Below are 11653 nucleotides of genomic sequence, written 5' to 3' on the forward strand. Positions count from 1 at the left end.
CGCTGCCGAGACCCCGGCCGGCCCCGGCGCCCGCCTTTGTGCCGGAGCCGCCGGTCCCCGGGGCTCCCCCCGCTCCCGCTCGCCGCGGGCCCGTCCCCGGGACATCGCTACCTGCCGTCCGGCGGCCGGCGGGCAGGGGCTGGGGGCGGCCCGGCAGCCCCCTCCTGCCGCTCTTCCCCGCGGCGGGGAGCATCCCGCTCCAGCGCCCGCAGCGCCGTCCCCGCAGGCTGGGCTGCCACCCCCAAAAAAGGGGGGCGGGGAGGGACGAGAGTGACCGCGGGGAGCAAAGGGGACACGGGGAGGGGGAGGTCCGGGAGCCCCGTAACGGCGCTGGTGCCCCGAAGCCCAGGGATGCTCCGGGCCGGAGCCCCCCGGGAGCGCAGGGCACGGCCGGGGCAGCGGGGTGGGCTCCAGCCCCCGGTGCCTCCTGCCCCCCAGCCTCATCCCGCGGGCGGGGGGCACCGGGCAGCGCTGCTGGCCAGGGCTGTGCGCGGGGAGGTGGGCTCGGACCCCAAATCCCGCCTTGTCCCCTCCGCCCGAGCAGCTCTTGCCGTGCGGGAGCTGAGCCCCCCCGGTACCCGACATCACCTCGTCTCAGCGAGCTGTCCCCTCCGAGCTCGAGGAGGAGACCCAGGAGGGAGGTTCAGGCTAGATATTAGGAAAAATTTTTTCACCGAAAGGGTCATCAGACCTTGGAATGGGCTGCCCAGGGAGGTGGTTGAGGCACCATCCCTGGAGGTGTTCAAAAGACGGGTTGATGTGGTGCTGGGAGATATGGTTTTAGTGATGCTGTTGCTTTTTGTTTGTTGTGCAGGTGTTTATTTTTGTCAAAGTTAGGTTGATGGTTGGACAAGGTGATCTTTAAGGTCCCTTCCAACCTAGAAGATTCAGTGATTCTGTGAGGAGCTTGTGCTTGCTCTGCGTCAGGCTCGGGTTTGCCTCCTGGTCCCAGAGGTGGTATTGGAAGCGAGAATGGGACCGCTCCAGCCCAATTCCTACTCGGCAGGGCACAGAAAAGGTGACCCAGGAGCTACTCCCCTGCAAATGAACACAGAGTCCTGGCTTCCCACCGGTGTGCGAAGCGCTCTTGCCAATATGCCATAAACATAACATGGAAAACAAAAATAACATCCACAAGCCAGAGTAAATCCTGAAGACACAGTTTTTATCTGTGGAGCAACGGTGTGTTCATTCCTCAGTGTCCACAGTAGCTGCAGAAGCGTTTCTGGGTACCTCATTGCCCACCCCCCCGTTTCACAGACAGGGAGCACAGTGCCCAGATGGCCACTGTGACTGGGGTCACTTGCCCAAGAGCACCAGAAAGCCCAGCCTGTTTGCGTCTCGCCAGCATGCCTCGTGGGCCACGTGGGCTGAGGAGCACGAGCAGACAAGTAGTGTGAAGTGATCCTCTTAAGGCTGAGAAGTATTAAGTTTTGTCTGCTGCAATGCAGAGGAAAGCACAGTTGTGTATCCAGAGGCCTTTTCCTTTGTGAGGCAGAAGGAGCACCAGCACAGCCCACTGAAGGTGTCAGAGAGGTATTCCCAGTCATTTAAACAACGCAATAGCATGGGCAGCCTTGGTCTGATCGTACCCAAAGGCTGATATTTATCTAACAGATCAATCAATTTAAGTTAATTTGAAGCATGACTGCTCGGAAACTAACAGGGAAACGTCTTCTTTGCAGCTTCGCATCCCTGCAGATTCATCTTTTCTTTCTCCTCTCTCCATAAGAGAAGTAGCATCTGCTGTCCTTGGTGGGTGTGGAGGAGGCAAAGGGAAACCCAAAACATCAAGATGTCTTTCTGCTGTCTCCCCACTTTGCATCGCCAGCAAGCCTAGTGGAAGCAGAGCGAGAAGGCAGGATTTGTTTTTCCTCTGCTTTTTGGTCATATGGGTTTCTGACCTGCTTGTCACTTCGGGGAAGCTCAGCAGGGCATGAGGTTTTCTTTCCCAGTGTGGGTGCTGTGTGGCTTGTGTGGAGTTACAGCAGCAGCAACAACAGCTATTTTTAGCCTAAAGTAGGCCAGGCAGTTCCAGAAGACATATTAATATGAGGAACATTTGAAAACAAAACAAGCAAACAAAAGAGAAAACAAACTGAGAAATGTAAACAAGAATCATCTTGTACCAGAAGCACTTCTTTTAGCTAAATAGTAAACATGCAGAAACTGCGTCCTGCGTCTCAGGGGAAGTGACCCCCACCTCACAAAAACCAAACAAATGCAACCTCTCAACAGTAGGTGTTGCTTTCAGAACAACCAAAGCACCATATATCTGGACTGGGATTGTTAGGGATGCCCAATTCAGCGGTTTTCAGCATGCATTCCTTTCCCAGGGAAAGCATACTTAGCCTGGTAATTTAATTGGCTATTAATTTTCTTCTTAGAATCGAGTACACATCTACGTTTTGAATCAGAGTGTAGTTGGTACACAAAGCGCATTGAAGGTTGTTGCCCAACTTGCTGGGAGAATACCTGCCCACATTTGTTAGTGCAATCCTGGGGACAAGGTGCCGTTCTCTATGAGCACCTGTCTACAGCAGGCAGAAGAAAAAAGGCAAGGAAACGTACTACAGGAGAAAGATTCATTTTTTACTGCTAAAAGCAACAAATTTCAGTTTTCAATCAATGGTAGTTCAGTGGGGGACATGGATATCTGTCACCTTCCTCATGTAGTATCGGAATTGGAAGAATAGATTGCAATAATTCAGCAGTCTGTAAATCTTCACAGGAGTGTAACGACATTCACCACAACCACATGTGTACTTCCCACATGGACTCACATAGCTGGTTTTTTACTGATTTTTTTAGCTGCTCGTAGTAGTTTCTCCTCTTTCCAGAAGAAGTCCTAATAAGACATCTCATGTTCTGACTCTGAAGTGTGAGTCATTCCCTTGAAGCCTGTTACAGGACACGTTCAGTGCTGTTTGCTTGCCTGTGTGTTTGGGCAGATCCAAACCAGATACCCTAAACAGTCTGTGACACCGTAAGCCTTTAGGAGCTGAGCTGGTGTAGCACAACATATAAGTTGGAAGTGATTTCCTCTTTGCGTGGGGGATCACCGCGAACTTTATGTCTCTATCAGGAGAGAGATGGCCACCAAAAACCTACAATCACACATTATTCCATCACATCTTGTAGTAGGATGCTCGTAGTGACAACAAAAGTGTTTGCTATATTTAGCATGCGCTTGCTTGGTCTTAATTTCATGAGGCAACTTCCTCAAAAAGAAGAAAGAATCAGCACTTTTTGCTTTATTCCTATAATTCATAAACACCTCTTTGATGTCCCCATCTGACTTTTTTCCTACACCACTACTAAAAAATAGAAGGTTTCAGATGAAGTCATGTCAGAGTATAGTGCATAAGAATTCAAAGTAGGGCCTTGCTGCTGTCATCTGTCAATAGATTTGCCCCAGTAGCCCCTTTGGTGTGCAAAAGGATATACTTTCTGCAAAGCTTTTTGAATCCAGTTAGACTTTTAGCTGTTTTACTGACCAGAACAGCTGCATCTAATTCAAGCCCACACCTGTCTGTGGACAGAGCAAGAAGACAACATACATATGCACAGAGCAAACTGCCTCTGTAGGATTTGTGTGATGCGAAAGCATGGAGATGAAAAGTTTGCAACCAATAGAACAAAAAATAATTTTAGGACTTACTTGGGGATATTTTTTTTTTAGCTGAGTACATTCTGTCTAAGAACACTGCACTTACTTAATCATCTTTACTAAGTGCTTGTCAGGCAGCAGTGATGGATTACCAATCCTGAGTCTGCCTAAACCACAGAATCATAGAATGGTTAGAGTTGGAAGGGACCTCAAAGATCATGGAGTTCCAATCCTCCTGCCATGGGCAGGGACACCTCCCACCAGACCAGGTTGCTCAAAGCCCCATCCAGCCTGGCCTTGAAACCCTCCAGAGATGGGGCAGCCACAGCTTCTCTGGGCAACCTGTTTTTAAACCAATTGAGGCTACAGCTCTGCAAAGCACCTAAAGCTAGCCAGGTGCCCACTGATGGCAAGTCAGGCAGCAGTTAGATATTTGTCAGTTGGGTGTCCCTCCAGAAAGCCGGGTCTGACTGCTACACAGCTGCTGGTAAATTCAAGCTTGGGAGAGTCCCTTTCCCTCCAGTTTATTTTCTCCCACTATCTTGAAATGACATTGCATACCCCTCATCACTAGCTAGACACTTAACCGTACCAACTGTTATGGTGTCAGATGCTTCTGGTTGAAAATTCAGTGCACTTATGTGTAAGTATGTCAGTCGTCACAGTCTCGATAGCAGGGCACGCTGCTGTAGTACTGTTATCTCTTAAAACCTAGATTGACACAGTTTCCTTAGATCACAGGTTGAAAACTCAGTTTCTCTGAGATCTGTGGGGGCCTCAGTAGACCACCATCACATCCAAGAAGTTCCTGAAGGGGCAGGGAAGAGACAACATCCCTGCCTTGCTGTGAAACTGTGAAATGGAATCCTGGGCTGCGTAGGGAAGAGTGTGACCAGAAGGTCAAGGGAGGTCATTCTTCCCCTCTACTCTACACTGGTGAGGCCACAACTGGAATACTGCATCCATTTCTGGGCTCCCCAGTTCAAGAGAGACAGGGAACTACTGGAGAGAGTCCATCGTAGGGCAACAAAGATGATTCAAGGATTGGAGCGTCTTCCTTACGAGGAAAGGCTCAGAGAGCTGGGGCTCTTTAGCCTGGAGAAGAGAAGACTGAGGGGAGACCTTATCTATATTTACAAATATCTAAAGAGTGGGTTGAAGGATGATGAAGACAGACTCTTTTCAGTGGTTCCCAGTGACAGGACGAGGGGCAACAGGCACAAGCTGGAACACAGGAAGTTCCATTCAAATACGAGGAAAAACTTTCCAGTGAGGATGACAGAGCCCTGGAACAGGCTGCCCAGGGAGGTGGTGGAGTCCCCTTCTCTGGAGAACTTCAAGACCCACTTGGATGCAGTCCTGAGTGATGTGCTCTGGGCAACCCTGCTTTGGCAGAGGAGTTGGACTAGGTGGTGTCTAGAGGTCCCTTCCAACTCTGACAATTCCATGATTCTGTGAAACTGCCCACCAGGTGCTGGTTGGGCTGCAGAGGTGCCATAAGCCCATCTTCATGGCAGTCAGCCCAAGAGGCTTCCCTTCTTGGCTGCATGTGCCAAATATGCCAGAATCAAGTGGCGGCCCAAGAAAGCCTCTTGTGACTAATTATGAGCAATCTGTCAAAGTGACAAAGCCCTGAAATAGGTCAGGACCACTTTTTGCTGGACAATGTCTGACCATCAAACTCTTGACCACTACAGTCTGCGGTGGCTGCTGCACAGCCAGAAGACCTGGGGTGGGGGGGAAGAGAAAGTCGCAGACAGGCATCAAGGATTTCCTCTCACTCTTTGCAGACTAGGCACTGCATAGCTAATTAGCTGCAGGAAAATGCACCATCTGTTTCGCCAATGTAAGATGACAGTATTCCACTTCAGCTTCAGGGAAGACCAGTTTCATAAACAAGGCCATACCCAAACCTCCTGTGAGATGGACTCTTTTGGCCACAGGGAGGTATGATGGAAGCTGTTATTTCTCATTAAACACTCGGTAGGCTAAATATAAAGACCGATTTTTTATCTGAAACAAAGGATTCAAGCATAAAGCGCAAGTTAAAGCCCACAGAGAGGGAGTAGACCAGTTTCTAACGTGTTACACTGCCACTACAGGTATGAAAATCTTTTAGCTTCCAGTGACACAGAAGAAGTCTTCACCATGGAGAAGATTCGTGGAGAATGGCAACAAAAATCTGGCAGGAGGGGTGAGAATACAATGAGCAATGCACCCTGCAACGCAGGAAATAATCCAAATTATTCACTCTTTAAGGAGCGGGGAACCAGCTTTCTGCTTTTCAAGATCAGATCGATGCTTTCTAGCAAAAAAGCCTCTGTAGGCATATTGCACACACTCAAGGCTGCTGGTAGGGCGTGATACACCTAACTTTGGGAAAATCGTCTGCAAGCTTTATGATAGCAAATTTCACTTACATAATGAAGTGTACTGGCAGGCAAGCTCAAGCTGAGTGGGTGTAGGCAGGTAGTATGCTTCAGCAGTAACTTAGAAAGCTGTTTCTTTGGCACATGAGAGGAGTATATATATGCCTTAAATGCTTTGGGTTTGGGGTTTTTTCCCCCATTTTCTTAAATTTTTTGGCATCTTCCTATTAACAAGAGAGAAGATACTGTCTCCATATAGGTAACAGCAAATTCCTAATTACAGTACAGGACGAGATGAACGAATCAGAATTTGCACCTAAGTGGAGATGCCTGTATTTTTTCTGCTATGTGCCTAAAACAAGCAGTCCATACAAACAGTCCACAATATCTAAGAGCAAGATGTATTCCCCAACCCAGTTTTCTCCATTTATTTGTTGCCTTAAAGCCTCAAATCAGGACACGCCTTTAATTTGGTTAGTGTTTGAACTCAAATTTTACATTCCTTAAACTATTTTTTTTTTTGGCCTACGTACACTTACAGATATTTTTTTTTCTTGTCAACTTGTTTTCTGTGGCTAGCATGGTTAACGGTGCTGGGTGAGTCCTGCACACAGAACATGGCATTCCTCCTGTGCAGGTCACTAGCAGCCAGCACTTAACAGAAAAAGTTACAGCCATGGGAAAAATTTCTCCCTGTGTTCATGTAAGATTCCAAGAGGTGCAGTTTTATGTCATTAACTAGCCCCTTCCCCATCATTTTGTGAGCCTTTCGGTCATGGACCTCCTCTGCCAGAACAGATGTGCAATTGACCCCACCAGAGTCCTTGTCCACGTGAGCTGGGACATGTCACACAAGCCTAGCGGGGTTGCTGAACAGCTCAGAAGGCATCTGTCCCTCTTCATCCAGGAGTGGGTGACAAAGACCAAACCACCAGAGAAAGCAGAGTGAGGGATCCACAAAGATCTGTTTTCCATTTTGGAGCTGAGAACTTTTTCAGATATTGCTACTCAGTTATCTAAAGAATAAACTCTGTTTTTCCAAATAAGACTTGAAAGACTCAAAAAAAAATTTACAGTCAGTTTCAGAAATATATAGTGCTTATTTTTGGCAGGTGTGGTCCTCAAATTGATGCTGGGTGCTTTGCTTGCTACCTGCTTGAGGCCTTAATGAGGCCACTTGATTTATAGAAAAAAAATCTTTTGACAAGAATAAGGACAAGGAATTCAACTGTATGACAGTCATGAAGACTAAAATTATTTCACTACAGCTTGAAAATCTCACCAATGAATTGCTCAGGCATTACCTTACAGAATTTACTGAAGTTCTAGCTTTGTTGAGATGGGGAATGTTATTTTCCTCAAGCTTTCTGAACCTTACCCATCATACTAAAAAGCAGTGAATTTAACCTCCTAAATGAGATAACTTCTGCTAGACCTGATGCCCTGAACAGTTGGCTGGGCAGGAGAAAAGCCTTCCAGGCTTTTCATTTTCTTAGGCATGAACATTTAGGGAGGTTTGAACAAGAAAAATGTAACATCTCTACACGAGAGATGAGGCATTAGCAAAATAAGCAAATTTATGCTTTCAGAACAACCATATAAAATCTGTGGAGACTACATCATCAGCCTAGCCCACAACTAAGTAAGTGAGTCAGTGTAGCATGCAGCTGTTTACTCTCCAGCCTCGTGTTTAGATTTCAGAAATTACCTCTGTAAACGCTTCAGGCTCTGGTCCAGTCTTTTTTAATTTCTCAAATACAAGTGAGACTCAACAAATGAGACTCCCCCAAATTTTCTGTGGGTACGTAGGTCTGCTTTGCAGTGGCTCAGATTTGTCTGAGTTGCTCCTCAAAAACAGGAGCGGTTTGATGTACACAAAGATGTACCAATTTAGCTAAATTGGTAACTCTGCTATTTATATGTTTTCATATCAACACACAGTAATTTAGCTTGCCTGTCTTACTTTGCTGAATTAGATTTTAGCTTCTAGCTTCTAACCAAGCTATGCAAGATTTCCCCTAGAATGTCTTCACATGTTTTCAGTTTACATTCGTGGTTTTTTCATTTTTGTACAAATGTGTTGAACTGCACTTTCCCTTCAGGTAAAATTCATACTCATTGGGATTCTATTTTAGTACTGAAAGCTATACATTCCCTTTCTAACTTTTTTGCTTGCTTATGAGTGCTGTTTTTTAAAGTTTATTCAGTTTTTGGAGGTTGAGCAGCCTCTGTGCCAGAAAGTAGCTGACTAATTTTGATGAATGAATGACATTTAAAAAAAAAAAAAGGGACCCTGATCCTGTGGCCAATAGAAGCCATAGTTGGTATTTCAGTGTTTTTTACTGGACTGGATGTGTGTATGTTGCAATTGCACCGAAGCTGACGTCCAGCAGCACTCAGGAGTCAAGCGAGTCCTTCTGATCATGAAATCCATTGATGTATCCCTGGACCTCCTCATTCCAGAGGGAAGGCACAAGCAACAGCTCTTCTAAGTGCATTTTAGTCTCCAAGGATGGGCATTTGAGTGGACTTACTGAGCTATTTAGACTCATGGTACAAGATCTGCACTAAAAATCACTGTCAGGGCTGCAGGCAAACGACGAGAGCACTGTCTGGGCTCTTGTCCGAGGTTAACCAAAATGAACAGGACACGGAAAAATATTGGACATGGCATGAGAACACCATTGGAAATAACAAATAGCAGTGTGAGAGGCTGACAGAAGTTGCAGATGGTACCATGAAGGATGGCCACATCTCACAGGCAGCTAAGGGGAAGTTATATGAGGCACAGCCAAACTCCACGGATAAATCTGGGGAGCACTAAGGACCTTTTGACAAATCCAGTGTTGAAAGGTCTACAGATGATGTGAGTGGGGCTGTCTGGAGGTATCCATCAGGCAGCCCTGCACTTTTGCATGGCAGCTGGAGCAAGAGAATGAATAAGACCCATAGCTACACCTTAACCTTCAGGAGATTGGGAGCAGTCCACACCTCTTGGACCAAACCAATCCCTCCTATAACAACATGCGAACCCCATTTCAGGTTTGGCAGCATCAGGGGCTACCACAGTCCCTAGCAGAGCTCCTGCATGCCTGTCCTTCCTCTGATCTCTAATGCTGCTCCAGGGAAGGGCTAAGAGTTTTACACCTCTGCTGTTCCACTATCCACGTCCTTGCCTCCTAACCCATTTTCATTGTCTGCTGTTTCGTGGTTCCAGGTCCAAGCTGTCTGTCATTTACAGCAATGATGAAGCATGGAAGGACTAAGAGTAGCTTTGGAAAGCCTGGCTTGCCAATGTTAGGGTCACAAACAGTTATTAGATATATCAGCCAGTGTCTATTGCTTTGGCTTTTCTCTAGTGTAGGAGTAATTTTAAAAGCCCTTTAGCAAGGAGATCACTTTCCACCAATTTAAAGCGAATTGCCTTCATATCAGCCAAGGACTTCATCTCCCCCTGCCCACTCTACCTCTTTCCTGAGCAGGAACTTCTTCTGTGCTCATATGCTTCCTCATGACTCCATAGCAGACCTCAAAGCTTAGTGTGATGCCTCCAAGCAGCAAGCCTTACATCAGATCAAATGCCAAGGTGAATTTCTTTGTTTCTGTGTGCTCAGCCTAACAAGAAGATTAGCATGCAATAATACATTGCCTGAAGTTTAAAACTAATTTGAAATTTGTAGGACAGCTCTCTAGAAAGTAGGTTATTAAGAAGGGTTGTGATTATTGAGTTTAATCACACTGACATCTGTCATTTTTCGTTAAGTCCAACTACGTAGTGTGCAGCAGCTGAGAATCAGGTACAGAACTTACAGTGATAATTTTGGTGGGTTCAGGAACCTGAACCCTGAGCTAATGTGGCAGTTGGATAATGTTTATGTCAAAAAGGATGTGTGGTTTGGTAGGGAAACGTGGCATCACACACATGAGCATTCAGGGTAACTGCTTCATTTTACAAGGCTTGATATTAACATCCTTATCCTTCTGGCAAAGTAGGTTTTCCATCAGACGTGAGGAATAGAGCTCCAGAAAGGCTGCTTATGAAGTTGCTGGGTTTAACAACTGGAAATGCAGCTAGGAACAATAGCTTCTTTAGAAGGTACTATTTGAAAGTAACCTCATTCTGTCAGCGAGTGCTCATCACATCAGGAAAGCAGAAAAGCCACCCCCAGCACTTCCTTCCCACTTCAAGAAATCACCTATAAGTGTTGACTGAACTGTCACCAACTAACTTTATCTTTCTTTCCTTCTTTCCTTCTTTCATTCTTTCCTTCTTCCTTTCTTCCTTCCTTTCTTCCTTTCTTCCTTTCTTTCCCTTTCTTCCTTTCTTCCTTTCTTTTCCTTACTTCCTTTCTTCCTTCCTTTCTTTCCCATTACAAGGAAGAAAAGGGTGAAAAGTTCCTGCAGACCATTCCAGATTTACTGCCAATTGCATTCCTATCCACAGCTGTGATACCTAGGTTTGGGGGGGCTGTAATCCAAGTATTGCACTGTATCATTATAAGCCAGCACAGTCCCTCCAGCTCCCCAGCCCATCTTGCTCAGACTTAGGGACAGGTGCCTGGGTGTTTCCTGGACGAGCAGAGCAATATATGGGGTCCTCACAGTGCAGGGTTCCCACAGGACTGACCACACCAGTGTCTGAAAAGAGTCATGATAACTTGGAAACTTGTGGTGTCTGCTTTCTCTTCCTTTCAAAAAAAATTGTGCATCTTTGGTGGAAAAAAAAAAATAATAGATTCACTCTGTTTTTTGCAGTATTTGATTTTCTGTAGAAAGATAGCAGAAGCACTGTGCAACAGTGGCTTCTTTGGTTAATCAGAGACAAGAAATGAGGAACGTTGGTGACTATTGACTCTGACCTGATTCAGCAGCTCTTATTAAATAAGGGTTATGCATTTGACTTTCTCCCCATTTGGGGAATAAGTGGCCCAGTCCAACTCATCACCAGACAGGGATAGTGTGCCACCCTCAACAACATTATGATGATCAATCATGGAATCATAGAAACGTGGAGTCACAGCATCATAGAACAGCTTGGATTGGAAGGGACCTGAAAGACCATCTAATCCAACCCCCCCTGCAATGAGCAGGGACAGCTTCAACCAGATCAGTTTGCTCAGAGCGCTGTGTGATCTGGATTTGAATGTTTCCAGGGATGGGGTGTCTACCACCTCTCTGGGTAACCTGTTCCAGTGTTTCACCACCCTCATTGTAAAAAAATCTTCCTTATATCTAGTCTACATATACCATCTTCTAGTTTAAAACCATTACCCCTTGTCCTAGGGAAACAGGCCCTACCAAAAAGTCTGTCCCCATCTTTCTTACATGCCCCCTTCAAGTATTGGAATGCCAGAATCGGATCTCCCTGGAGCCTTCTCTTCTCCAACCTGAACACCAACTCTCTCAGCATGTCCTCACAGGAGAGGTGCTTCAGCCCTCTGATGATTTTTGTGACCCTCCTATGGACCCACTCCAACAGGTCCATGTCTTTCCATGAATGGAATCTTAAAAAAAAACCTGTAAGGTTTTATATACTCACACCATTTGTACAGAGGTGACAAGCCATTGCCAGCCAAATCAAAGTGTAGGCAGAGCAAGAAATGCCATCGCAGCTACAGAGCACTTTGGATGGCAGCCGACAATGACCTACTGCCCTGTGGAGGAGGCTGAGGCA

At 46.2% G+C, this 11653-nt stretch overlaps 1 protein-coding gene across 1 annotated transcript in view; it reads right to left on the bottom strand.

Annotated features, from left to right (window-relative positions):
- Positions 1 to 129, bottom strand: part of PLPPR1 (phospholipid phosphatase related 1) — a 138766-nt gene extending 138637 nt beyond the window's left edge. The window contains exon 1 of the mRNA XM_014952006.1: positions 112 to 129. The gene's annotated coding sequence lies outside the window, so the exon portion shown is untranslated. The remainder of the gene's footprint in view (positions 1 to 111) is intronic.
- Between the last annotated feature and the right edge of the window lie 11524 nt (positions 130 to 11653).

Source organism: Calidris pugnax, unplaced genomic scaffold (genome assembly GCF_001431845.1).
Source record: "Calidris pugnax isolate Ruff unplaced genomic scaffold, ASM143184v1 scaffold216, whole genome shotgun sequence".
Taxonomy (NCBI): Eukaryota; Metazoa; Chordata; class Aves; order Charadriiformes; family Scolopacidae; genus Calidris; species Calidris pugnax.